The 25,944-nt window shown below is 38.5% G+C and overlaps 1 protein-coding gene and 1 long non-coding RNA gene across 5 annotated transcripts in view; both read right to left on the bottom strand.

The window, feature by feature from the left end:
• Positions 1 to 25,944, bottom strand: part of DPP10 (dipeptidyl peptidase like 10) — a 481,130-nt gene that overhangs the window by 427,832 nt on the left and 27,354 nt on the right. The gene's annotated exons all lie outside the window — the stretch shown is intronic.
• On the bottom strand, positions 6,062 to 24,933 carry LOC311438783. 4 transcript variants are annotated; one of them, XR_014694311.1, is made up of 4 exons: positions 24,686 to 24,933; positions 19,008 to 19,043; positions 18,522 to 18,640; positions 6,062 to 7,413 (listed from the first exon to the last, which is right to left on the bottom strand). It is a non-coding gene; the product is annotated as an uncharacterized lncRNA (long non-coding RNA). The 4 variants fall into 4 exon arrangements; XR_014694312.1 differs by lacking the exon at positions 18,522 to 18,640 and adding an exon at positions 8,210 to 8,258; XR_014694313.1 differs by lacking the exon at positions 18,522 to 18,640.

Raw genomic sequence — 25,944 nt, 5'->3', positions numbered from 1 at the left:
ATCAACACTACAGCACAAGTCTTTTTTTATAAAGGAATTTAAAATAAGAAACAGAACCACAGAATCATTTAGGTTGGAAAAGACCCATAAGATCATCAAGTCCATCCATCACATAACACTATCAAGTCCACCACTAAACCAGGTCCATAAGTGCCACATCCACACGTCTCTAATACTTCCAGGGAAGGCATCTTCACCACAGGTCTAAGGGACCTGCTCCAGTGCCTAACAAGAAGAAATCCTGTAAAGAAATCCTTCCTGACATCCAGTCTAAACCCCATCACCCAACACAATGCCATTTCCTCGCATCCTATCACTTGTCACCTAAGAAAAGAGACCAACATGCACCTCGCTGCAACCTCCACTCAAGCAGCTGTAGAGAGCGATGAGGTCTTCCCTCAGCCTTCTCTTCTCCAGTTTCCTCAGGGCTTCTTACACATCATTTTCCAGCCCCTTCACCAGCTTCCTTGCTCTTCTCTGAAGAGCTTCATCTTCCTTTCATGAAGCTAAAACACTAAAAGCATAAGTTACTTTCTGTTTTGAAAACAATCTTTGACAAAATATGAACTTTCTTCTTCCTGAATTTATCTTCGTGAACACTTCCTGATGAATTTAACATAGGATTTTTTCTTGCAGATGACAAATTTTGCATTTTGATAACATAAATTCTTGAGACTCACTACAAGCAAACGTTATCTCAGATTTCATCTGAATATAGTTCCAAATCTTATCTTACTTACATTCACAGTAAACTCAGTTCATGTGCTATCATTCTGTTAATTGCGTACAACCAGTGACCATAAGACTGTAACATCTCCTAAGCAGTCTCATTCTCAAAAATGTTTCACTGCTATCTAAATATTTGCAAAACAAACAAATCTAGTAGCCATTTACAGACAGCTGATTGAATCCTGATATTTCTATTTGTTCCATTTACACCAAGCTTCCCCACAACAGTCTCTCAAAATTTGGAAAAACAATATGCATGCACTCTTCCAAACATACCATCTGCATATTCTGGATGAAACAACCCTGAAAGTAGCATCAGAGCAATTTCTGAGAGCACTAAGATCACATGGGTGATGCATTTACCAGCAGAACCCCTGGCTGTAAGGAAAGAGCTCCACTGAAAAACGTGCAAAGTCCCTTCTGTATCCCTCTAAGCCTATCTACATATTAATGAATGAGATACCTTTTTATCTATATGATTAAAAAATAATGGCTACCACTACATTTGGGTGTCTTTTACAAATTGATAATCCTTTCTCTGCCAGATACAAAATAAAACCATCCTTCTTAAACAATCAGGTTTCTCAACATTTCATGTGCTATTTTATTTCTTGTCAACAATTTCTTTCACAAATTCATTTAGACAGGCACTTCTTCAAAATCAAATCCATCCTATCCTTCACAACTCACAAACAGTTGCCCTACCTCTGTTGGCCTTGCTCCACAGTAATATGTTGAAAATAGAGCTCCATTTTTCTTGTCAGACAGGGTGGATGGTTATCTGAAGTGAAAAGTTTCATTTCCCAGCATCTTTCATTGAAACTATCGCCTGATAATTATACTGAATGGAAAGTAACCATTCATCAAATCCATAATACATCAATTTATCATGGTGATTCTTTCCTTCACGTGAAATAGGAGAACCAAAATGAATCAGTCAAACCAAACTCTATCACATCATAAAGTTTAAAAAAAAATTAAATGGATAAAATGCATTTTCCTTATATGGCAGAATGATTGAGGCCCTATAAATGTTAAAGTACCTTCTGTCATTACAGGAGATTATTTTAATCTCTCATCCTGACAATTCAAGCCAGTATAAATTTACCAGCAATTTAAAATTATTAAATGTTATTTAACTCTTAAGTGTGGGTAGAAAATAGATTTTTCATTCCCATGCTGCCAAATGCAATATTGTTAAAGCAATATTTAAAAGGAAAAAACTTGCATTCTGCAAACAAATCCACTTAAATGGACCGTATTAGCTGAAAATACACATGCATATGTTTTCTTTAGCAATCTCTAACCTACAGCAATATAAAATCATATAGTTAGTGAATTTGTCACTTCTGGCTGACCTACTGTTACTTGATTCATACAGCTATAACTCAAGACCAGCAAGAAAATTGAACATATTTTTGACTGTCCTAATTCTCTATTTTTACCTACTGGAATTATGTCCACAGGGCATTTATCAGGTGCAGCAGGTGCCAAAGCATGCAAAAAAGATGTCATTTCTGAAAAAGACGTGTTTTATCTGACCAGTCAAGTTGTTTATAAGGAAAAAGACTCAAATTATTTGGATAAATAAGTACAGGATTGGGTCATCAGGCAGTATTTGAGATAAAGGTCTGTGGGAGAAGTTGGTCTTACCAGGACTGGATTTCTACTTACACAACTGTAGGAGGAGCAGTCAGGAGATACACGTCACTCCTGCTCTGACCCCATATACTAGCTACCAGGAAGAGTTTATACTGCTAAATTCATTCTGGTTCTTCTGACTACACCCTTCTGAGTACCATCTCTGTCCTTTTCCTTTCTGCAATTTCTCTTTCTGCAAAGAGACTGGGAACACAGCAGCAGGGATGCCTTGAGACATACATGCCTCCTGTCCTACATCACTTGTTTTTTGTCACAGGACTATGCAAAAACTACCAAAGCTCAGTCTTCTCTGATAAAAAGGACAGATCTTAAAACTTTTGAATAGAGAGGTACATTACTCCAATGTTTAAGATAACCCTTTCCTTATGAGGACATACTAAATCTTTAGCAGGGAGCCAAGCACAGAGATGGGCAGACTCTCAATGTAAAACTAAAGATACTTTACATCTTTGAGAAAGCTTTGCTTTTTTCTTGATAGCCAATTCTTTCTATGATCTTCCAGAGTTTTCTGTCATTGTCCTGTCTTCACACAAAGATGATCACCAAGCCTGACAACCACCTAGCAAATTTTGGTTTATCTGCTTCTACTATACACTTCTATGAGGAAAGGCTGAGGAAGACAAGGGGAGCCTGAGGAACAAAATACGTGGCCAAGGCACGCTGGAGGGTTACCGCTATTCCTAAACATCAGGGCCAAATCTGCCCACCCTCTCGATGTGGAGGTAGGGAATCCATATTTTGGTCTTTCAGATACCTTACTGAACTTTATCCCATCTTAGATTCAGACATAATTCATTTGTACTCCTATTTCCCTATGGGTATGAGTTAACTGTTAATGACTGTCCTTCATCTAACATTTGTGTTGGCTTAATAAGGGAGCTACTACGCAATTTAAAGAAGCATGAGAGCAAGCTGCCTTCCCCTGGTACCCCATTAGCAGCAAAAAGTAGTTTTCCTGCAGGAGAATGATAGCATCTGAACCTACCTGCAAAACGCTGGGATAGCGATTCCTGGTTCTGACATTAATTATTTCAATTAAAACATACACCTTCCCATGGCTTCCCCCCAGTCCCTCCTTCCTTCAGAGGGGGAAATAATTTGTACATAACACATACTGTATGCAACCTACTGTAAAATTTCTTCCCAAACTACTTTTACAGAGGTATAGGAAAGTAATTGATCATAGAAAATGTGTTAGCAGTGTAGCTCCTCCAAAACTGACACCAAATTCCTTCACTTCCAGTGCTTTGTTGTGCAGCTCTAGTTCTTCAGCACAATAAGGCAAATATTCAGATACTGATATTTTTTGTACAGCTAAAATCTAACAAGAATTCACGATCTTTATTTTTGCCTGAGGCCTTTTTAGTTAATTTATATGCTAAGTATTCAATAAATGATTACAATGTATATTTTATGGTGGTGCATCTTGTAAAAGCAATGATTACATGAATAAATAATATTGTGCATTATATTAATAATTCTTAATAAGGAACTATTGTGGTACAGTAAATATTTGCTGCAATAAATTCTTAATTTTCCCAATATGCATACAGAGATACATACATGAGCATCTGTACAAGCAGTGATATGTATACCTCAGCAAACAATTATTCAACTGAGTGGATCCACTGATTGAATACATACAGAAGTAAGGGGATTCTCAAAGTGGTGAAAAAAAAAAAATATTCCCTTGTCTTGGTCTTCTCTACCCACTCTTAAGGCCAGAGTTGCAATATCAGCAGGGAAGCAGAGAGGGAAAACCAAGTAGATGTCAAAAAGGTAACCTTCCAGTGCTACAGCTAGCAGATAAGTCTACATTACCATTTTAGCTTGGGTTAGGAGTGCATTTTTCAGGGAATCCCCTTGTCCTCAATACCCCACTCACCAGAGTGGGTTTGCAGCACTGAGTGTGCAGCCCACTCCCGGGTGGCCCCAAAAGCACACAGAGGGCTGCTGAAGGGTGCTCAGTCTTACACACGTTGTCCACAAAGCTGTCCAGTGTGGACTTCAGTAGCACCCTCCTCCTGCTGTGCAGACCCACCTCCATGTAGCTGCATCACTTGCTCAGGAAGGCGCTGTCCAAGCCACCACCATTAGCTACACCAGCACCTGCATCCATATGCCTCATCTTGAATTGCCTTCACATTTTCTAACCTTCTCTTCAGGTCTGCCATCAAATTAGTGTTCAGTCACAAAAAGCAAGCTCAGAAACAGTACAAGGTTGATCTACCTATCCTTCAGAGAAAACATTGGAGATAAGCCTGTTACTGCCAGAAATGCAGCAACTAAATCGCAGAGGCTCAACACCATCAACTCCAATTTCCCATACACCTTTTCTTTTTTACCTAAGTCCACCTCTTTGCCCTTTCTTTCAGTCTGTGGTTGTTCTTCATGCTTGCTATGCATTAAATAATTTCCATTCCCACTGGCCTCCTCCTGCAAGTCCCTCAGACTCAAGGTAGGGGATTTACTTCTGCTTTTATGTGGGTGGGTTTTTTAGTGCATGTGTTTTCTCACCACATGTACTTACTTCACTGTGGTACTGATGCCCTCACAGCAGCTCAAGATTTTTAAGGTTAGAGAATATCACAGCAATTTCTATTTCAACTTAGTTACACCAGCTTTTTATCCTTTTAAAAACAGCTCCTGTTTCAGTGTCTTAAATGAGTGTTAAAATTTCATTTGTCTATTTGAGGCTGATGAAACAACTGTTCTTGTAGGAAGGCTTGCGTGGGGTTTGTGCAAAGGCAGGACAGAAGACTGACTATTCTAACATCCCTGGCATCTCATAAATGCAGTCTGGAGATTGCTTACACCTGATGTCAGGTGGGATCTCTCCCTCCCTTCTTGCCCCCTATGCCCATGCTTGCTCTGACTGCACCTCAGCCCCTGAAATATAAATACCACCTTCCTCCTCACCCCCATCATATCCTTGGTGATATTCACTAGGGAGTTCGTCAAACAACTGAAAAGCTTTTCACTAATGGACATTTTAGGCAACAGCTTCTCATGAAAAAGTAAAGTACTAGAATACATTTTAATTTTTCAAGATTGCTTTGAAAAACTGGAATGAGAATTGCCATCAAGGGAGACACAGCTCCAGTTCTCAACTTCAAGCACAGTGACATCTTTGCAAGCTGATGTATTTTTTTAATAGCAACAACAATGAAAGCACCTAATAATTGCATGTAGAATTTTCTTAAAGCAAAATCACTCATTATATAGTTAATTATTTAATCATTTATTCAAGACAAATTATCAGCATGTAAGCAATAGAACAGCAGGATGTAATTCCCTTTATGTCAAACAATAGAGCAGCAGGATGAGATTCCCTCTATGTCAAAAGAATTCTGTAATGTCAACATTTGAACATGTTCCTTTTACATATTTTATGAACTATTTGCTTAAAGTTTGAAATAACTTACTTTAAAGCAAGCCATCTAGAAGGAATAAAAGTCTTCAACTACTTTTTCAACTTATACTACTCACTTCAAGTACTGTGTGCAGGTTTGGGCACCACAATTTAAGAAGTACAAAATTATTAGTATCCAAAAGAGGGCTATGCAGCTGGGGAAGTGTCTAGAGAGGGAGCCATCTGAGGAGCAGCTGAGGTCCCTGGGTTTGTCCAGCCCCGAGCAGAGCAGGCTGAGGGGAGGCCTCATGGCGGCCTGCAGCTCCCTCACGAGGGGAGCGGAGGGGCAGGCACTGAGCTCTGCTCTCAGGGGACAGTGACAGGACCCAAGGGGATGGCATGGAGCTGGGACAGGGGAGGGTCAGGCTGGGGGTTAGGGAAAGGTTCGACCAAAGGGTGCAACCCAGAGGTGTTCAGGCACTGGGACAGGCTCCCCAGGGTAGTGGTCATAGCACTGAGCCTGCTGGAGTTCAAGAAGCGTTTGGACACTATTCTCAGACATTAGGTCTGGTTTTGGGTGGTCCTGTGTGGAGCCAGGACTTGGGCTCCATGATCCATGCAGGTTCCTTCCAACTCAAGATGTTCTGTGATTCTCTGAAGTAAGTTCACTATGAATGAACTTGCATTTCACTGACTCCTTGCAGCTATAAATATAAAAGATCTTTAACTCTCAATCTGCATGAATTTATTTTGCAATAAATCTTTGAAAACAAAAGTAGAAGATACAGGCATCTATGTACTGTAGATGTACACAGCACAAAAAGCAGTTGAGCTTTTAGGATGCATTGCTTTCATTACTTTCTGCCAGCAATGCCACAAGGAACACAAGATACATAGCTCCTATTTGCCTCTTAGCTTTAGAAATACAGCATGAAGCAGGTATCAAAAATTGCAAATCTCTCAACTGCCTCTGGACTGAGTCCTCTTTCCAGGTTTGGATACAGGGAGTAAAACCATTAGTAGCTACCTATAAGCACATTACTCTTCTAGAAAGAAAAATGATACACTGAAAAAAAAAAATCTAAATTTATAATATATACTATAGTACATAAGATTGTTACCATAAAAGCTTTAAAAAAATCACTGCTGCTCTGTTACGAATGTTCTTTTTGCCTTTTCTCTCAAAGTAAGGAGCAGCAGCACAAGGTACCAGTGCTAGCGGATGGCAGCAGAGCACAAGCTCCCCTGCTGCCCCAGCAGGACTCGTCCATCCTCACTCAGCTCTGCAATACAGCTTTAGGACTGCCAGGCGACAGTAAGCAGGGCCATAGACTTGCACCACATCAGCTGTCTCAGAAGATGACAGAGTTTTGAGCCAATAACCTGCAAGGTTGTTTACATGAAGAAACACATCATTGCTGTGGCACATTTTAATTGCTCATTTCTAGTCAATATTTGTTCATTTTTTAGTTTGTTCATGGTGTTCATGGACAGATAAAAATCAAAATTGTTGGTGTTTTTGCATTCTAGAATAATTGTCATTGATCAAAAATATGCTTGAGTGAAAAATATACTTCATAGCTCTCGTAGTTGAAGTCCAAAGGATCCTGCTTTAGATACAGTTATCACTTTCCTAGGTCATATACAACTACAGGAGTTGTGTACTTCTGCTGAGAAAAAAAAAAAATGCTCTGAGCACACAAAGTACAGAGCCGCACTGCCTTTAAATGAAAAATAGTGAAATTACAGCAATTTGAAGCCAAGCAAATAACATTGATTTCAAGGCACATTTGAGCGCACACCCTGCTTCAACTCAACACACTCTACTCGTATTCAAATTAGTCTTCTTAAACTGAATGAAGAGAAAGTTCAAGTGGTTTACTGACCTGGAGCTTAAATAGCCACAAAAGGCGGAAAAATACCTCCTTAGGGTCTTAGGCATTCAAGCCATTGGAAGCTTTACATCTTTATAGGACACTTACTGGCTCCTAAGCATTACTATACCGAAACCCCAAGGTAAGCGTATCAGCAGAGCACTGTGCTACTTCAAGCTTTGCAATACAGAGCTGAGGTCTAGTACAGGAGAATCTCACGTTAATTTTGTGCTCTGCACTATGCTTCATATTAATCTTCTACAGATTGTTTCATTTTGATGGTTTATTTCTTTTATCCTCCAGTAATCTGTTGCACACATCTTTTCCCCTTTGGCAACTTCTCCATATTAATATACTAGAGTAAAAATAAAACCACTATTTTACTCTAGCTGCACAGGTGCTTTATTTACAAATATTTAAGAGGCAGACTTTAAACAGTCTGATGCATTTGCTCAGTTATTTCACTGGAAGTTTTACTACTTCATCCAAAATACTACTTTTTCCAGTCCATGAATAATAATTTTGTTTATATTGGATCTTTCCCTCAGCAACCCATTTCCTCAATTTGTAAGTGTAATTTTGAGCAACCTACATGCATTTGCTTTTTTTGTTGTTGTTTTTTTTAGAGCAGTCGGAAGCACCTAGAATTACAAGTAAAAATTTAATTAAAATCTTGATGTCTGCAAACACTAACAATTCACAATTTAAGGCAACCTCTGGGAAACAGGCTGCATTTTCCAAGGCGATGTTTACGTTTCCTGACAGGATTATTCATACCTTTCTCTTGACATAAGTGTTGCTCACAACAGTTGCAGGCAGAACACCCAATTAGCTCTGCTGCAGCCCAGCCTGATGCAACTCCTGTGCAAAATATTCTCTTAAGGGTGGGCTTCATTTTCAGATACGCTGTCTTGTAGAGTCTTCCAAACTGATGTTGTGAACCAACCTCACTCGTCTACTGATACGCTTAGAAACCATTTTCCTTTAGGATTGGGAATGTCGAGCATTTTTCCTACCCGTCACAGAGCACATTGGCATTATGCAGTCTTACCATATCCTCTCTTTAACAGAGCCCAGCTGAAAGACTTCTGTGCTATTAACACCAGCTCAAGCTGATTCACCCGCAGCAGCGAAACTTTGAACCTGAATGTGATGCACCATTAGAAGTTAATTTTGTTCAAGGCTGAGTAGGATCTGTTCTAGTCTGGTAAATAGTAATATAATTGCAGCCAAAGTTTACTTTTCATTGGGGAACAATGCAGCCATGAAAAATATTCCAGACAAATTCTAATTAGGCGATAGTCTACAAGTCAAACTACTCATGGAATAACTTAAATCCTACAGATTTTAGTCTTGTGATTACTTATTGCACTGCTTAATTAGCCAAGAGGTATCAAGTCCAATATTGGTTCAGTTTTCCACCCTCTAATAATTCCTTGCAGCTAAAATACTTACCAATGCATTTTCATTTAAAGAAAAAATATCAACTGCAAGTACCCTAACTGTAATCTGTCCAATATTAATAAGACTGCAACCAAAACATTGTTTTCCAGAAGACTCATCCTACATTTTAACAACTTTAGGAGTTTCATATACAACTTCCTTCCTATAAATATTTGTTAAGTGTAAGAAAGTTTTTTTTTCCAGAAGGATGGATTTAAATACCATAATAAAGATGTATTATATACCTGAATCATTCACTTATAACTCTGTAAGAGCCAGACATTCTACACAGACAATGAACCAGGCATTGTGAATTAAACAAAAACAGAATTTGTCCTATTGGAGATATACACATGTAATATTTTAATGTAATATATTCACAGTAAGTGATTTTATGCACCTTTTAAATATGATTAAGTTTTACTATATCTAATAGAACGTGCATGCTATAACTAATTAAAATATAGAAAAACATATGGAAATCAAAATAATTCATGGAGAGGTGGTGAGATGGAGTATGTTGTTCAACCTGCTGAAAAAATCCATTTGAATCTAAACCTCAAATCACAATCCATAAACTATGGATATTTATTAGTGTTATTTGTCACTTCTATAGAATTCACCACATTTTCCAGGCTACAAAATACCTTAACATTATGCAATGGTGTATGTTTTCACTATTTTTTCTTTGCCAATGTTTGGGTTATATTCAGCAGCACAAAACAGAGCTGATTTATAAACTGAGTCACTAACAGCATCCTTCAGTGTATTTATAGAAGCTTCATTTACTTCACAGTTCTAAATATTACATTCAAAACAAATATTTGATCAAATTAATTTCAGAGCTTCTCACTGCACTGGACTAGTACAAGTAACTGCAGAGACAGATCAAAGACTAATCTCCCAGCAAACTTTTCAACAGTAGCACTGCTGCCAGAACTAGCAAATTAATTTTATGTACAGGTTCTCATTGAAAAGGTAACAACATTCACTATTAAAAATGTGTAATTTAATACATTTTGAACCTGAGTTTCTAAAGAAGTGAATTCTGAAAGAGAACTGCACAGTAGCAATAAAATTAAAAAAAAAGTAAAACTTGGCGATTCTTCGGTTCTTCAGAAATGCTTTGATGAGTTTGGTAACTTCAAATTTTCATAAGCCACTTCTCCAAACCCCACTTCACACCTCAGTGCCTAGGAAGCATTTCTCAATGCTCAGGACTGAGATGCATATACATTTAGGCATCCATAAATGAGAGTATAGACCAATGCAACCATTTTAGACAGTTTTGAAAAGTTCGTCTTGGTCTTCTTTGAAATAACATGTTGTGCATCAAAAAATATGAAGTAAAAAATATTTAAAGCTGAGAAAGGAACCATTTTGAGACCCCAAAATAATTTGGTTGTCTTAATATGCTAAGTCACTAAATCACCTTACTGAATTACCAAACTGAAAAAGGTAGAAGAAAGTGGCTTCATACAGATAAAGGTTTATAAACCCTAACAATGCACACCAGTGGCAGTAGACACCTTTGAGCACGGAAAGATCAGACCACAATTCTCTAGGGACACCACACACTAGCTAGACTTTCCCCACATAACCTTCTTAGAAAGACTGTTTAGATGAGTTCAAAAGACCCTCCAGAGGAAACATATGTTGCTCTTGGCTATAATGGCTGCTCTGATAATTAACTTTCACAAGGACTAAATGCATATCATTAAATATTACATGCATCTTCATACAGTTCCTTGCTAAGAAACTTCTTGTATATCAAGGTAAAGAGGAATTCAATTTAATTACAGCACTTTAAAGCTTGTTTCTCAACCTTGCTACTAGTCCAGCATTACTCCATTTAATGGCCATGCCCTTGTTTTGCCTTCCACTTTCTCATTTTTCAGAGATCATTAGGGTGCCTAAAGTAGGCTTCTGGAGAGCCATCTGCTTTTTTCCAGAGTGCCATAGGGCAGGAACTGAAAAAAGTTAAGTCTGAGCCATGTGGAGGAGACATGCACAAGGTCATCATGCCAAGGGACACCACTTGCCAACAGTGACAGAGGAGGGTATTAGGAGTATGAGGGAGGGACTGAGAGAACAAGGGGGAGAAAGGGGGGGAATAGACAGACAAAATGAGGGATCAGACACAAGTGGAAGAAAAGGAGAGCAAACAACTGGAGGTCTCTGTGGGACAGACTGACAAAAGAACAAAAGCATCGTCACCTTCCTGGAAGGATTACACAGGGTCATATCTGCATAAAACCAGAAGAGCTAGCTTCAACACAGTACAGTTATCTCAGCATTTCATTATTGGGGTTAAGCTCCCTCAAGGGCTAGGTTTAAAATAAAGAAAAAGTGTCAAGATATTTCCTTTACTGCCAGTATTTCTCATAGCAACAAACTTTGGTCAGTCTGCCCCCAGGAAGACAAGATGACTACAGCATCCCACAGCCCAAAGAAGATACACAGAAGTGTTTCCAATAAAAAAATAGTTTACAACTTCAGTTACTAGAAATCTATCATTCTATTACATTTCCCTATGAGCACAGTGTGTTGATAACACCAAGAGATTTTAGCTCCAAAGATATGGAAATTACATATGTAAGATTTTACCTGGGACTGATCTGTGATGGCTACAGAAAGGAGATGAGTAACAGATTTTAGAGGTGAAAAAACAAAACTGGGTACTGTGGGGAAGGGGCAGCTTTCCATCTGCCAGACGAGATGTGTCTGAAAGGTGAGTCAAAGATGTCTTCCCCAAAAAAAAAAAAAAAAATGAAGTGAGGGTCATACAGCCAAACCTGTGAGGAATTTAAGCAGCAGATGAATATAGTAGATTAAATACTTCAAGCGAAGGCAAGACAGCAAAGGATGTGACAGGCACAATGAAAGCTGTGCATGAGGACAGCTGATTGAGAGCAGGCAAGATATAACCAGCAGGAGCAGACAGTGTATACTGAGACAAGACATTTTTTTTAAAAAGCAGAAAAAAATGCTATGCAGAACAGAAAAGCTTTGATACTTGCTTCACAGGTTTAGGCGATTAATACAGAGCCTGGTTTGTTGCCACTGACGTACAACTCTAACTCTGAATGTTAAAGGGAAAGGCCCAACACACTTTGTAAGACTACTGCCATAATAAACTTTTGTATTAGATACACACAGAAGACAAAGTATCTCTTAGCTTTCACAGATAAAGGCATGCTTTTAATTAGAGAAGACCTGCTGATTATCCAACCCAAAGACCGACCCAAAACCCAAGAGTAAGGGGAAAGACTCCAAATGACAGCAACAGTCATTGCCTCCAACGTCAAAGCCAGTACCTACATACCCATTTTTGCAACAGAGCCCATTGCGAGCATGTATTGAAATAATTCCCCTCTAATTGTCTGATACTCTCACAATTAGATAGAACTGCAAGTATTGAGGCTGACTCTCAAACCAGCTGCACCCGCAACAGGAAAGCATGAATGGGAATATGCACCTCACTACCCCCACCTATGGGGAGAACTAAGAACGTCGCCCAGTTTGAATTAAGATTTCTATGACCTTCTAAAGTTACTCTGCTGAGCCCTGGAAAAAGCTAAATCTTTATTCCTAATCTTCAGAAAAAAGAAAAAAAAAAATGCAATGTAAGTGACAGTGTTTTCACACCACATAGCTTAAAATTGTTTTATGATTTAGCGGGATGAATCTGCTAAAGAAATGCAGACAGCTGGGTGTATGTATTTACTCAGAAATTAATGAGACAAAACGATGTCCTCTCAATTTTAGGTAATAAAAAGACTCTCCAGAACAGTTATAAGAAAAGGTTTTTCCCTCATTCCGAGCCTTTTTCTTTCCCCATACAACCTGCCAGGAACTCATCAGATCAGGAAGTTCCAACAGCCTTTCAAGGAAGATGCATTAGCACCACGTCTGCAATTTTCCCCCTCTGGGTAGTTCAGTCAGCTCACAACAAGACTGCTGTCACAGAATAAGAAATGTGTACCTATTTTAACCTAAAACGGTAACTTCTAATTTTTATTGTTTTCTTCTCCTTTGCCAGTATGTTTCACAATTCATCTGATTAATCAGGCAGAGAAGAAATAATCCATCTGGAATCTGAAATCAAGGTTGGTGATTTGACAAACACAAGGGATTATGACAGGCAAGGACCACTGATGAGAAAACAGACCCATGCACCTCTTCTCTTCCTGCTCCAACAGGAGCCCCACCATGGAGTGAAGTTTCAGAGCAAGGCCAAAGTATTCCTCAAGAGCAGTGAGTTACCACACTGTGTCCATCACCTCTCACCAGAATGCTTTGAACTAATTCTTGATGGGACAAGCCTCTTACTGTCTGCGTTAGTTACCACACTGAAAAACTCTGATGCATTCAGAGGAGAAAAATAGCTCTCTTCTTTCTTCCTTTCCAAGGCAAGTAGATAAAAGACATGGCTACACTGCCACAGGAATGCCACAAACATACAATATAAGAAACATTGATCAGTTAAAGAGCAAGTACTTCCTCATCCGCAGAGCACATTACTGTTTCAGACGGGGACTATTTAAACATAACTGAAAGAAGTCGCTCTAAGCATAGTAATCATCACAGCCACCTCCAACACCTGAAGTCACAACCAAAGAGAAGTCAAACCCCTACCATATCAGCTTTCCCTCACAAGTAACTGCCATTTCACAACACACACCTTTCAGCTGAAAAACTCATTTCTTTAATGCCATCATTAACTTATCTCCCCTACATGCATCTTTCTCCACAAAAAAATGCCCTTATTTCCAACTGGATAGTTGGAAAAGTCAGATTTCAGTGTTTATCTGCCGAAACAGCATGGCTACAGGTGCACAACTTATTTCCATAAAACATTTTTTTCTTTGCTTACAGTTTATCTGAAAAAACTGTGAACAGGCAGAAAATCTGCCACAGCACCGAGGAAAACGTTTCCTGTTTTTCTTTTCAAGGTAAGCTTCCTATGAATAAAATTAAAGATCTCTTTAAATTAGTGAAAAAGGATTCTATTCCAGGATTTAACAAGGCAAGTATATTTTGGTAGTTCTCTCCATTTACATATATTTTGTATACCTTAGCCTTAGAAACATGGCCTATTTTGGAAAAAGGAAAATAAAAAGTATCAGTGTTTTAGATTTGTGGATGACATGCAACAGTTAAGTGAAATGACTTGGACATCTTCCTCAATTTTAGACATTGGGGATGTAGTGATGGCTTGACTTTCAGTGAAAGAAAAATAAATGATAAAAAGTTTGGCTATTTAACACACCCCAATACAAAATTGAAATTCTAAATTTGACATACTTTCCAAAGCAAGCTGTTTTTGCACATTTTTCCATGCTTGCTGAGTCTCCTAGCTGTTGTCCAGCACCACTTTTTCATTCTGCCCTTAAATATGAACCTCACCTCTTCATAAGCTGTGGATATCTTACTAAAAAATTGAGACAGAAATCAGGAAGATTGGTACAATAAAACAGCTCTGTGCATTGAAGCTTTCCGGAGCAGCTACAGGCTTTGCACTATACCAAGTTTCATGACATAGTCAGAACCATTCCCATTACCTTAGATACTGCAATATGATGTTTATGGTAAATGCCACATTTTTGAACAGCAGCTACTACAATAGTTTCTCTCCTTGCTCTAGAAAGGCATCAGACAAATTGGCAGGCATGAAAACTTGGCTCAAATCAGACTTTGTCCTAAGAGGAGGCAGAAGCAAAGGCTGCACCTAACACAGTAATTCATTCTTCATTTTAGACATAGCTTCTTTGCTGATGGAAAAAATTACAGAAAGGTAGTATCTTTTGGTACCTTGTGCAACATTACTGTGTGAACACAAAGAACACAGGAACAATGCTGGGTAATGTGCTGGTGGAAACTAAGCAGCCACAGTGCATGCTGAAGGCAGGTTCTCTCTTGTAAAATATTATTGAAAATGATGTGCACAGAACTCCCTCCACTGCAGCCCTCATATCTGCCTCAGTACCTATAAATCTCCAGCCTCCATACCCCAGGAGCATAACTGAAAATGGGGATTGAGTTTGCAACAGCTCAATCTACAGTTGATGGGAGAAGATGGGCTTTGCCAGCACTTCAAATGAATAGCCTTATTTCATTCCTAAAAACTGCCCTTTAAAGGAGCATCTTTCATCTCCCGAGGGCAGCAGCCATGTCCCACAGCACAGGGCTTTCCAAGCCCTCAGCATGGCCAGCATGTGCCATCCTCACGCTGTACAAGGGAGTGCCACTGCCAAGAAAAATCTCTTCCCTCTGCTACTGCTGCCAGCAGAAATCTGGGCTTTGTCTGATTGCTCTTCTGCCAGACAATGCCCTGGTCTGACTGAACGACTACGTGGATTGGCCTTCCTCTGAAAGGAGGATGAGGTTGCCACTTTCAGTGAGATATTTCTGGACTGCATCATAGTAAAACAGCAGAATAACAGCAGCTGAATGTGTGTGACCGTCTCCTTTCAGGCATCAATTTACAGAGACATAACAGAGCCAAGACCCCTTTACAAGATACAAATGTCACAAACATACCATATTTTATAAGACTTGAATTCCGAAAGATAAAAGAATGTGAAGTGCATACTCTTGAAAATATCATTGGCTGAAAACCACGTACAAAATGGAAGAGAGGTTGATTTCCTTTATTTCCTTTGTGTTGACTGCTTTTAAAGTTGAGAAAAATCTAGTTTTCATACAGCAAAATATACTCTCCATAATCCATTACTCCCCTAAATTAGTCATAAACCTGCCAGTAGACAGGAAAACTGATTTGCATCGTGCTGCCACAAGGAGGCACAGCCCGTTTTTGCACTTTGTATTTTCCTTGCTTCTTTAGATCGGAAGTAGCCTGCCTTAAGAACATGGCTAGAAAATGTATTCATTCAGTTTTGATTCAGCAGAAGATATGAGAGAATTATTCAATTTTTTACCAAATTCCTAATTTGTTAACAAAATCATGGAAGTGATCCACTGCCTGAGGGGATTTTAGATATTTGGAACTATGACTTCAGTTCAACATGAAGGGCTAACCACAAAATTATTTTTAAGATGGGTGGTTTTTGTTTGTTTTTAATGTATGTAGCTGACTGAAAATGAGTAATGTTAAGTACTTGCAATGGTGTAGAAAGATGTTCTCTTACTAATGAAGAACAATACTCTATTAACTGGAGATTAGAATATCTATTACATTGTGTGTGGTTTTCTTTTTTGTTAATTGCAATTTTACCACTGTAGGCTATAGATCTGAATTCAATGGTAGATGCATGTTGCTTGCTGCTACAGAATACTTTGACATGTCATGTTTTAGCCACTTGGAAACCAAGCTATCACCTGATAAAATGACATGGTACTACTTTTAGGAAGTTGCAGTCCCTTCAATATTAATCTTTCAGTGGAAGTTCTTTCCACATTGTGATACAGAGGAGGAAAAGATGTAACAAAAGTAATGCCTGAAGGAAACAATAACAAAAGATAGAGCACATTCAATAATTTCTCATTTTGAGAAAACCTTTTTTAAAGATAAATATTAAACAAATGTGGGTCATTTTTAATTTCATTATCTTCGTGGTAGATCAGAAAGCCAGCACCAAACAAGCTGTCTTGTCAAGAACAGTGTCTGCAGCTAAGAGGACAGATCCATCATCTTCCAACCAGCTTAGATTAAAGCTGCCATTGAGTGGCGCTGACACAACTGTCTGCTTTTTGGTCCCTTAATCACCTGTGGGTGGGGTCCTTGCAACTGAACTTGTCAAATATTTAATATAGTTATTTTGTATGGCAGAAAGCCTTATTGAGAAGTTTCTTGATGCTTTTGGAGAGGGCAAGTGCCAGTGCCATTTCCTGACCCCAGCCCTTTTCTGTCCAGAGCCCTCACCTCAGGCACAGATGTGCCACGACCCAGGCACAGCTAAATGCCTCATCTCAGGACACCCCAGCCAGGGCCAGAAGTCAGCCAACTCTTTTTGCTATTGGGTTTGACGTAATGCTGTACACAAATCTGAGATACCCTCTCAAGCATAAACCCGCTTGTAATTTTGTATAATATTCTTTTTCCCCAGTAGGTGGAGCGCTAAACTCCGTTTTTAGGAAGAAAGCCCTACCTACAGGGCTTCCAGTAGGTCCGTATCAGTCATTTAATTGGGAGAGTAGCTTGAGAAGCCGTATACCTCGGCAAGCCTCCCGTGGTTCGAGATTTCTTTTCAATAAGCCATTAGCTCTTTCTACCAGCCCATTTGATTGGGGGTAGCATGGGGTGTGAAACACCCATTGAATTCCTTCTTATTTTACCCAATCTTGCACTTCCTTGCATGAGAAATGCAAGCTCTTACCACTTTGGACAGCACCAGTGGTGGGGAGACCCTCCAGCCTTGTGAGGGTGTACTGATATCCCACGGAGGATTTGAATCAATTTGCCAGGTAGCCCATAAAGCTTTCCCTTCATTAATAAGTAAAGGCAGTGCTTTAGCAGGATGATCTGCTTGTAATTTGAATCTCCATTCTGTAACAACAGTTTCACAAGTTTTCCTGTTTGTCAGCCTGCCCTTACTCTGTGCAGCAACATGAAGCTCTTCCTTACCAGCATGACCTCAGCTTTGATGTAAACGTTCTCCTAATGGATACCATTCAGGATTTAGGGTGATTTTTCTAATTGCAGTTTTCTTCTACTCTTTGATTCCACTTAGTGGCTGGCTGATTATCTTTAGACTGAGCCTTTACATCTACTGCCGCCACCTACAGGTGTACAGCCACTTGTGAAGCAGCTCATCTGGCAATGTTTGGTGCAGCAGCTGTCAGCAGGGCTGGGTGAGAATTCAGGCTAAGGGGTGCACACCTTCACACTGCCTTGAGATACATGCCACTCATACCATCTCTCTGGAGGCCCACAGAAACCCCGCGATAATGATGCAATAACGCAACGTCCTAGACTTAAGTAATTCAATTCAGAAGTGTAAAAATGCAGTTCTTGTATTTTATCACTTTAGCAAGTACCATTATCGTTTTAAAAGCACAGGAAAAAAAAAAAAAGGAACCTTGCTTTTATCCAGAAACCTGAATGTCAGTACACAATCCCTTTCCTACCTACTCAACTACTAACTGAATAAGTACACTAGCATTTAGACATAACAGCTCCCAAAATGCTTTGATAAATTCCATTAAGAAAATAGCTAGTTTAGGAGCAATGGAATCTAAACATGATTCAATCTAAGTGTGGTACTGTTGCTGAATTGCTAAGAAACTTGATAGCTAAAGTACCATGTTTATAATATTTCACGATAAAGTATTATAAATGACCTTATAAGTAGAACAAATAATCAATATAAAACAAAAGCTAAAGAAAAATGTTAATGTAATAGGTTATCAGTTGGGGGGGGGGCGGGGGGGGGGGGGGGGGAAGGAGTCTCCCTCTGTAATATAGAGCAAGTCACGGACTTTTATTTTCAAATATTTACCTAAATAAGGAGCCAGACAGATTGGCAGCCATGGACATTTTTTTGACAACATCCAGATGAGTTAGGTACTTAACTTCCATTGCAGTCAGCAGGAGTTGGATGCTTAATGTATTTGGATGCTTTAGAAAAAAAAAAAAATCACATTAGGCACTTTACACATTTAGGTGCCTAAATATCTTTCAGCATATCACCTTTAGCTTTTAAGTGCCTCAGTCCTGTATTTGTCAAATCAGAATAATTGCATCTGCCTAATTCATAGGGGAAGAGGAAAGAGCCATAAAAGACTGAGGTGTTTGGATATTACAGTAATGGTATAATAATACCCTGAAGGGAGGATAGACTGAGGGCAAAAAGAGCAGATGTTAAGGTGCTATCAATAAGACAACACCACAATTGTGCAAGTATCAGCAACAATGAAATGCCCAGGAAATATATACGAACATATTAAGCAAATTACTCAGAACATAAGGTTATCTATTTACTTACCCATATGAAATCAGCCACTGGAGAGAAAAATCCTCCCTGGAAAAAAATAGGTTACCGCTCCCAAGTTACCTCCTGTTCCTCCAAATAAAAATACAAAGTACAGATACCTCAGTACTCTACACACTGTATCAAACCTATTGTGAATCCCTTTTCATGCTCCCCCTTGCCTGGATGTAAGCTTCTTGTCTTCTGCTTTAACACCTATGTAACTCTCCCAATCTAACAGCCACTTCTCCATCCCACTAACATGGATGACTGTCAGACCTTCCCTTTTCTCTCATGGTACCCAAAAAGCACGAAAAAAAGTCTAACAGACTTGAATCTGAATACCAGGTAAAACATCTCAAGTATAGACCAGGTTTAGTCCTAAGAGTAACAAAACCAAAAAAAAAAAAAAAAAAAAAAGAAATCACATGCCTTGACAATTCTAGGTTTGCAGGGGCAGGGAAGAAAAATATTAATAAACATAATACAGAGTCCTGTCTAGTCAAAATAAACATAATAAAACTTAGTCAAAATAAACATAATAAAAGAGTCCTGTCTAGTCAAAGGGACTGGAGGAGTTGAGGCCTTTTCCATTCTAGATTCTGCAATTGTTCAGATAAATATGCCTAAAGCTTGGTCTTGCCACAGTAGATCAAGTAAAGTATCAGAGATCAAAGTAACTTATACACTTAATTGTCCAATACTATCTAAAGTATAAAATCAATCCAATCAGTAATTCACCAAAAAAATCAATTCTGCATAGACAAAGCAGACAGTCATTATTCAATAATTGTTACACAGCTGCTATAAATGTACAATAAAGAAAAATGACCTTGAAAGCTATCAGATATGCTCAAAGACTTACAAAGCACATCTACTGCACAGCACCAAAGCCTTCCCTCAGTATAATTTTTCTTAAAGTACAAGTTACATAAAGGCTGTAATACTATTTTAGGGTGCTCCTTAAGTAGCGCTTTATCATGGCTGCCAACATGGGTCACCTCCACTGATCCTAGAGCTGCTCAGCAAAATATATCCTGCCTCCTAGCTCAGGTGACTGCAGAGCCATCATTCGTGCCTCCAACAGAACTACAACACCATGCCCAGCACTATGTCTAACACACTGAGCAAGAAACAGGTACAGCACCTTAGCAGGAACATCAACCTGTTGTGGAGGTTACTTCTGAACCTCCCTTCCCTTTCCCTCAGGAATGTCACAGCTCTCCCTCTCTCTCCACCTCTTCAGAGCTTACATCTGCTCAGCTGGTTTCTACCAGTGGCTATGCCTGCAGTGGTCAGAACACCACAAAAGGGTAAAACGCCTCTCACAGGTCCAAATACCTACCAGAAACAAACAATTCCTGCCAATATTTTCAAAATAAATCAGCATTTCATTGTCAGTCCACCATGCCTGATTGATTACATGGATTCTGTACTACTGAAGTAGTCAAGCTCAAGAATGAGCAGGAGGCCTCAATCATCCATGGACTGGCTTAAGGACCAAGATGTGCAGGTCAAACCAGTATCCATTTTGGAGCAAACCACTATTTATTAGTGCATTTAAACTCCTCCAAACAAATAGTGAGAGGTATTAAAGCTTTAGCTTTAATTCCCCTTTGTCAGTCAGAGCATCCAAGGTAAAGCATGATAGACACAGGTCACTGTAAGTGAAGTGCACCCACACAACCAGCTTTACACATGAATAATTTCAAAATTTCCTCTGGACAGCTGAAACAGTTACTAACACATCATGCCTAGATGTTTGTCTTGTTTGTCTTTTAAGTTTTTAATAAGGTCTTGAAAAACAACTTTCACTCCTGAAGAAAATTCTCAGCTGTGATAAGTCAATGTGGGGATGCTTTAGTGAAATACATTTTTCTCCATGGTGTTTACTCGTCACTAGCTGGAACATGCTGTTTTTCCCTCCTATTTGGTTTATTTTAGTCTTATAATTTCTCCAAGAAATAGAGAAACATTTATGTTCATATTTCCTCTCTGCTTCCACTTGCAGCACTGTATCAAAGGCTGGAAAGTACATAAACAAACACTTATTACTAGAACAATGTGAAAAATACAGTTTCAGTTCAATGACCAAAAGAGATGAAAAAAATATTTTCATGTCATCCCAAAATGAATAAGGTCTCCTAAGCCAGCAGGTTTATTCTTCTAGAATTTCTTATAAAATTTGCTGAAGAAGCAAAACTAAGTAGACTAGCAATATTTATGTCAAAGGTATTAATGAAGATATTCAACCTGAAGCATAACCACTCTACATTTTTTTCAGCCACAGCAGTCATCAGCTGGATTTCATCTACCAAACAAGCTCACCTTGCAACTGGAGGAGCACCACTGGTGGTACAGTAGAGTGGGAGATCCTGAATCATTGCCATATTAATGAAACATATTGCTATTATGTTAACTATATATTTATTTTCTTATTTTTTTTCCAGACTAGTATTTCTGAAGTCACAGATAGCTTTCTTTCTCCTCTTGTGGTTTACCAAAAGCGTGTTTGCCTTTGACACTCATGTTCACAGCCATCTGTCACTAGGCCATGCCACAGTTAAAGCTAAAACAACCAGCTCTTGAAAGGATGGCATAAAGGTGCACACCTAAGGACCAGGGTCTTCAAATTGCTGACATCCAGTACCACTTGTGCTGGTCACACATGTCCAGGTGCACGCAGGGGACTCTGTGAGGAAGGGCCGGGGCTGCCTCATGCTGGACACAGGCAGCTCCACAGTGTCCATGCTGAACCCCTCAGCCATGCTGAGGGCACCTCAAGGACAGCATAATTAAGAAAGGACAAAACACTTCAAGGCAGTGAAGGTACTGAAAAGTGTTACAAACAGCCGTGCGAGCACCCGAGGCTCCCCGAGGAGGGGAGGTGCTCCACACACTAGGCCAGTGCTTCCCTGCAGCCCCTGGAGAGCCCACACTGGTGAGTTAAACCACACACGCAGGGTCCACCCAGACTTTTCTGCAGGGCCCTTGTGTTTGTGCACAGGAGGTTGTGTGGATTTGAGCATTAAAGTGAAACTTCAAAGCTTCTCTCAGCATCCCTTTACTTCCTTGAGCTCTTACAGAACCCTTCTGATCTTGAGGGAGAAAAAGACACATCCAGCTAGTACATAAATAAGCTTCTGAGGAAATATGAATGCTGAGTTTTCTTTTGCTTCTTCTCCCTTTCTTTCCCCAGTCTATCTCACAATAAAAAGGGATAGTTTCTTTGCCTCGTTCATCCCACTAGGTTCAGAAGATACATAAACACACACATATACACAAAAAGATGTATAAGAGAATGAATCAGATTAATCACACAAATAGCTGTCACATGACTAACTGGGAAAACAAAATACATTAAATTCCCTCAAAATCCCCAGCTTTATAAGCTGAACCTTCCTTCACAACCCACTGCTTTATAAGCTTAAGAGGAAAGTGTGGAATAAAGTCTCGAATGTACCTTAAAAGCCTGTATCCCACAGCAAAATTTGCTCCCAACCTATACCTAACCTAAATTTTTTATTCTTAATCCCCAAGGGAATGACCTTTCACATTGTACTATTGAATTTCATTTCTATTCCTATAATCATCAAGGTCATGTAATTCTTTCTGTAGGGTCTTCCAATCCTTATTGACAAACCCTCCTGGCTCTATGTCTTCAGCAAATTGTATAAGTGTGCTCATATTTGTGCCAAGGTCATAAATGAATATATAAATAGGATTGATCCCAAAAACAATCTATTGGAAGCTCCATTAAAAAACTGTCATTGCCTGTTGCTGCGTCCCCATAAGCAGCTGCCCAACCAAACTAATGGTTCCCGAGCTCTCCTGCACTGCACCAGCATCTTAGTTTTCCAGCTGTATTATCTTCCAGAGGCTTAGTTCACTGACCTGGTTAACTGCACACCTATAAGGTTATCAGTGCTGCCTACAATATTACACTGCTACTTCTGCTAGGTCTTCCAGTAATTGTGAACTCCAGCCATATAGGTATGAAACTTATTTTTATGATCAAATCAAAACAAAAAAAATGTTAATCTGAAACAAACCTCAAAATATTCCTCTCTGAAAATACTGAATTTCTTTCTTTAAACTTTCATAATCTTCATTAAACCAACCAACTTTTCTCCAAACCTCCAACTTCTCTCCAATATTTGTCAGAGTCAACTTATTTAAAGCAAGGAACACTTTACAAATTAATAAATCTATTCAACCATTTAACACACATTCACTGAGCTCATTCTTTACAATAACCATGATTTTGAATAAGATTAATGCATATGCGATGTATGAGCATAGAACTCACTACTGAACTACATTGAAATTGTTACACACAGTAGCTATTCCTACAGTGCTACGGGGAGCTTTTTCTCTCCTTGGCTCCTGGTAAAGATCACTTAAAAACAAAAACTCATTTTCTCTACTTTCAGGCAGAAAAAGCAGTAGGTAACTTTGCTTAAGAACCTAAGACTGTAAGCTTACATGCACTGGAATTTGAAGATTGAGCACATTTGAACTCACTAAAATAAGAGTCACAGTTCTCGACAGATATGGCACCTTGATTTGACTTAAGACTTTGAACTAAGGAAAAATACATATATATTTTCATACATAGAGTAATATAAATAAATGAAGATATTCCAGACCAGAAAGAAATATTAAAAATTAGTTCAGAGACTACCTCCTATTTTCAAACTGCACATTAACTCAAAAGTAGCTACATCACTTAGATATCTAAATATTAAAAAAAAAAAATCTTCACATTTTTAAGATTTGTTTCATTCTGAATTATCCCATTTTACAGTAAAACTAATATTATACCAAAAGTAAAACATGGACTCTGTTGAGAAACAATAAGGAAATGGAAGCTTACACCTTCAAAGCTAAAGCAGGTGTTAGAGTTTCCAGTAGTTCTAACATTCAATTCTGTTATCTTTTCAGATGACCCACAACCAAAAACCAGGCACCCCACCACATCATCAATAAGATAATCTTTTTTGGTTTTCCAAGCTTTTTTTTTTTTTTTCCTCCTGAGCTGAAAGCATCAGATTTATAATTGCTTCTATTACCTTCCTCATTATAGGCCTGTAAGGCATAATGGGTAAGATGGGTCACTGGATTTTTCTTATTGCATCTTAAATACTTCAATATTAGAGACGGAAGTTTGGCTTAGCTACTAGTTGCTATCAAAACGCTGTTGAACAACACAGCCTTCACAAGCTGATTCACAGATTTCTGGCCATATATACAACTATGCAAACCACACTTAGCATATTAAGCTAGCTAGTTTTTACCCCTTTGATAGGAGCGACAAGGCATACAAACCAATCCTTGAGTATTGCAATTACAATCTCTTTCCTTCCCACTCCACATTATAAAATACTTAACTCAAGCAGGGGCATGCTACAGATTTCATCCATGCAGCTAGAGAAGATCTTACAACAAACACTGGATTCCCAAGGCCGTATTTCACAGATTACTTTACCTGAACATAACTGAAAAATAAACACAGGCTCTGCTCCCTAAGAGTTAAAAGGTCAAAAAAAAAAAAAAAAAAGAATTATTTCCTACATGTAGCTCTATGAATCAAGTACTTCCACTGTTTACAGCTAAACTGTATCGCAGAATATTATATATACATAAAAATATGTATATGCCCATATATTAATATATATAAACACATTCTGTACCTTAGAAGATCCTGAGCGTTCACCTACAAGCAGGTCAAATTCCTAGTTTGGGGAAAATGATTACATTGATGATGTATGCTCTTTTTTGTATTGACTTACCTATTTATCACCAGCCAAACAGCTCTAAGCAACAGAGACCACATTATCACTTTGCCAATTAAAAGAAAGTCTGCTCTCTGTAAACAGATCTAGAGAAGAAGAGCAAATAACATGATGTGCTGCAGGAGAAGCTTATATACACCATACTTTGCAAGGTGTTCCTCATTCATTAGCAAGAGGTACTAATTAAACAAATACTATGAAAGTTGACAGTGAGTAATTTTCAGAAGAAAAACACCCCCCTCATTAGGAGGAGAAAACAACTAATAAAGCACAATGCTAACAACTGAATATTGCAAATGATGTGTGGTCAGAAACTGACTTGTTTATATTGATACCTGAACAAAATGGAAGATAAATATTTGTGGTCATGAAGGAAGTATATAGGTATTCTTCATGGATCAAAAATACTCTTTCAGTCACTTGTTAGCCTGATATTTTACCAATTAATGTCTTTTTCAAAACACAATCAAGTCACCTGTACCTTAAGCCATATTTTTTTCTGCCAATATAAATGGATGAAGGGTTTAATCAAAATCTTAACAGTGCAACAAATTTCACAGCAACACTGCTGCATTTTCAGCCACTGGTTTTATTTTTATCCCTTGGACATGCATGGATTTGAACTAAAACTCCATCAGATTCCTTTTAACTGCTCAAATCAAAGCATGTGCTCTGCATTGAAAATTAACCTGAGTACACTGACCAAATTTAGCATGCTTGTTTTGGCAGTGTTAAGCTAATTATTTTGACCCTAATCTGTCATATTTATTCATACTACAGCATAAGAGTTTGATGATGTATTTTTTTCACCATGTAGAGTATTTCCATGCAAATTAATTAGGGCATCCCTCTAAATTTCCAGGTAGAAATTACTTAGGAGCTCACAGAATAATTCTGTGAAAATAAGTTATTTCATATTCAATTATTTAATACAATGAAAAATATTGTCAATTTATATTTGCAGTAAGATCTTCAATAAAATTTCTGAAGTATTATTTCTTAAAAAAAAACATTGCATGGTAAAACTTACAATGTAGTATGGCATTAATATATTTAGCAACTCTATTTAGATTTTTGCCAATATAAAAAAAAATATTAGAAAATAATTACTTTTTTATTCAATCTACATAAGAGCAAACAGCATACGTATTCCCTTG

Source organism: Aythya ferina (assembly GCF_964211825.1).
Source record: "Aythya ferina genome assembly, chromosome: 6".
NCBI lineage: Eukaryota > Metazoa > Chordata > Aves > Anseriformes > Anatidae > Aythya > Aythya ferina.
This window is presented reverse-complemented; position numbering and strand designations above follow the sequence as displayed.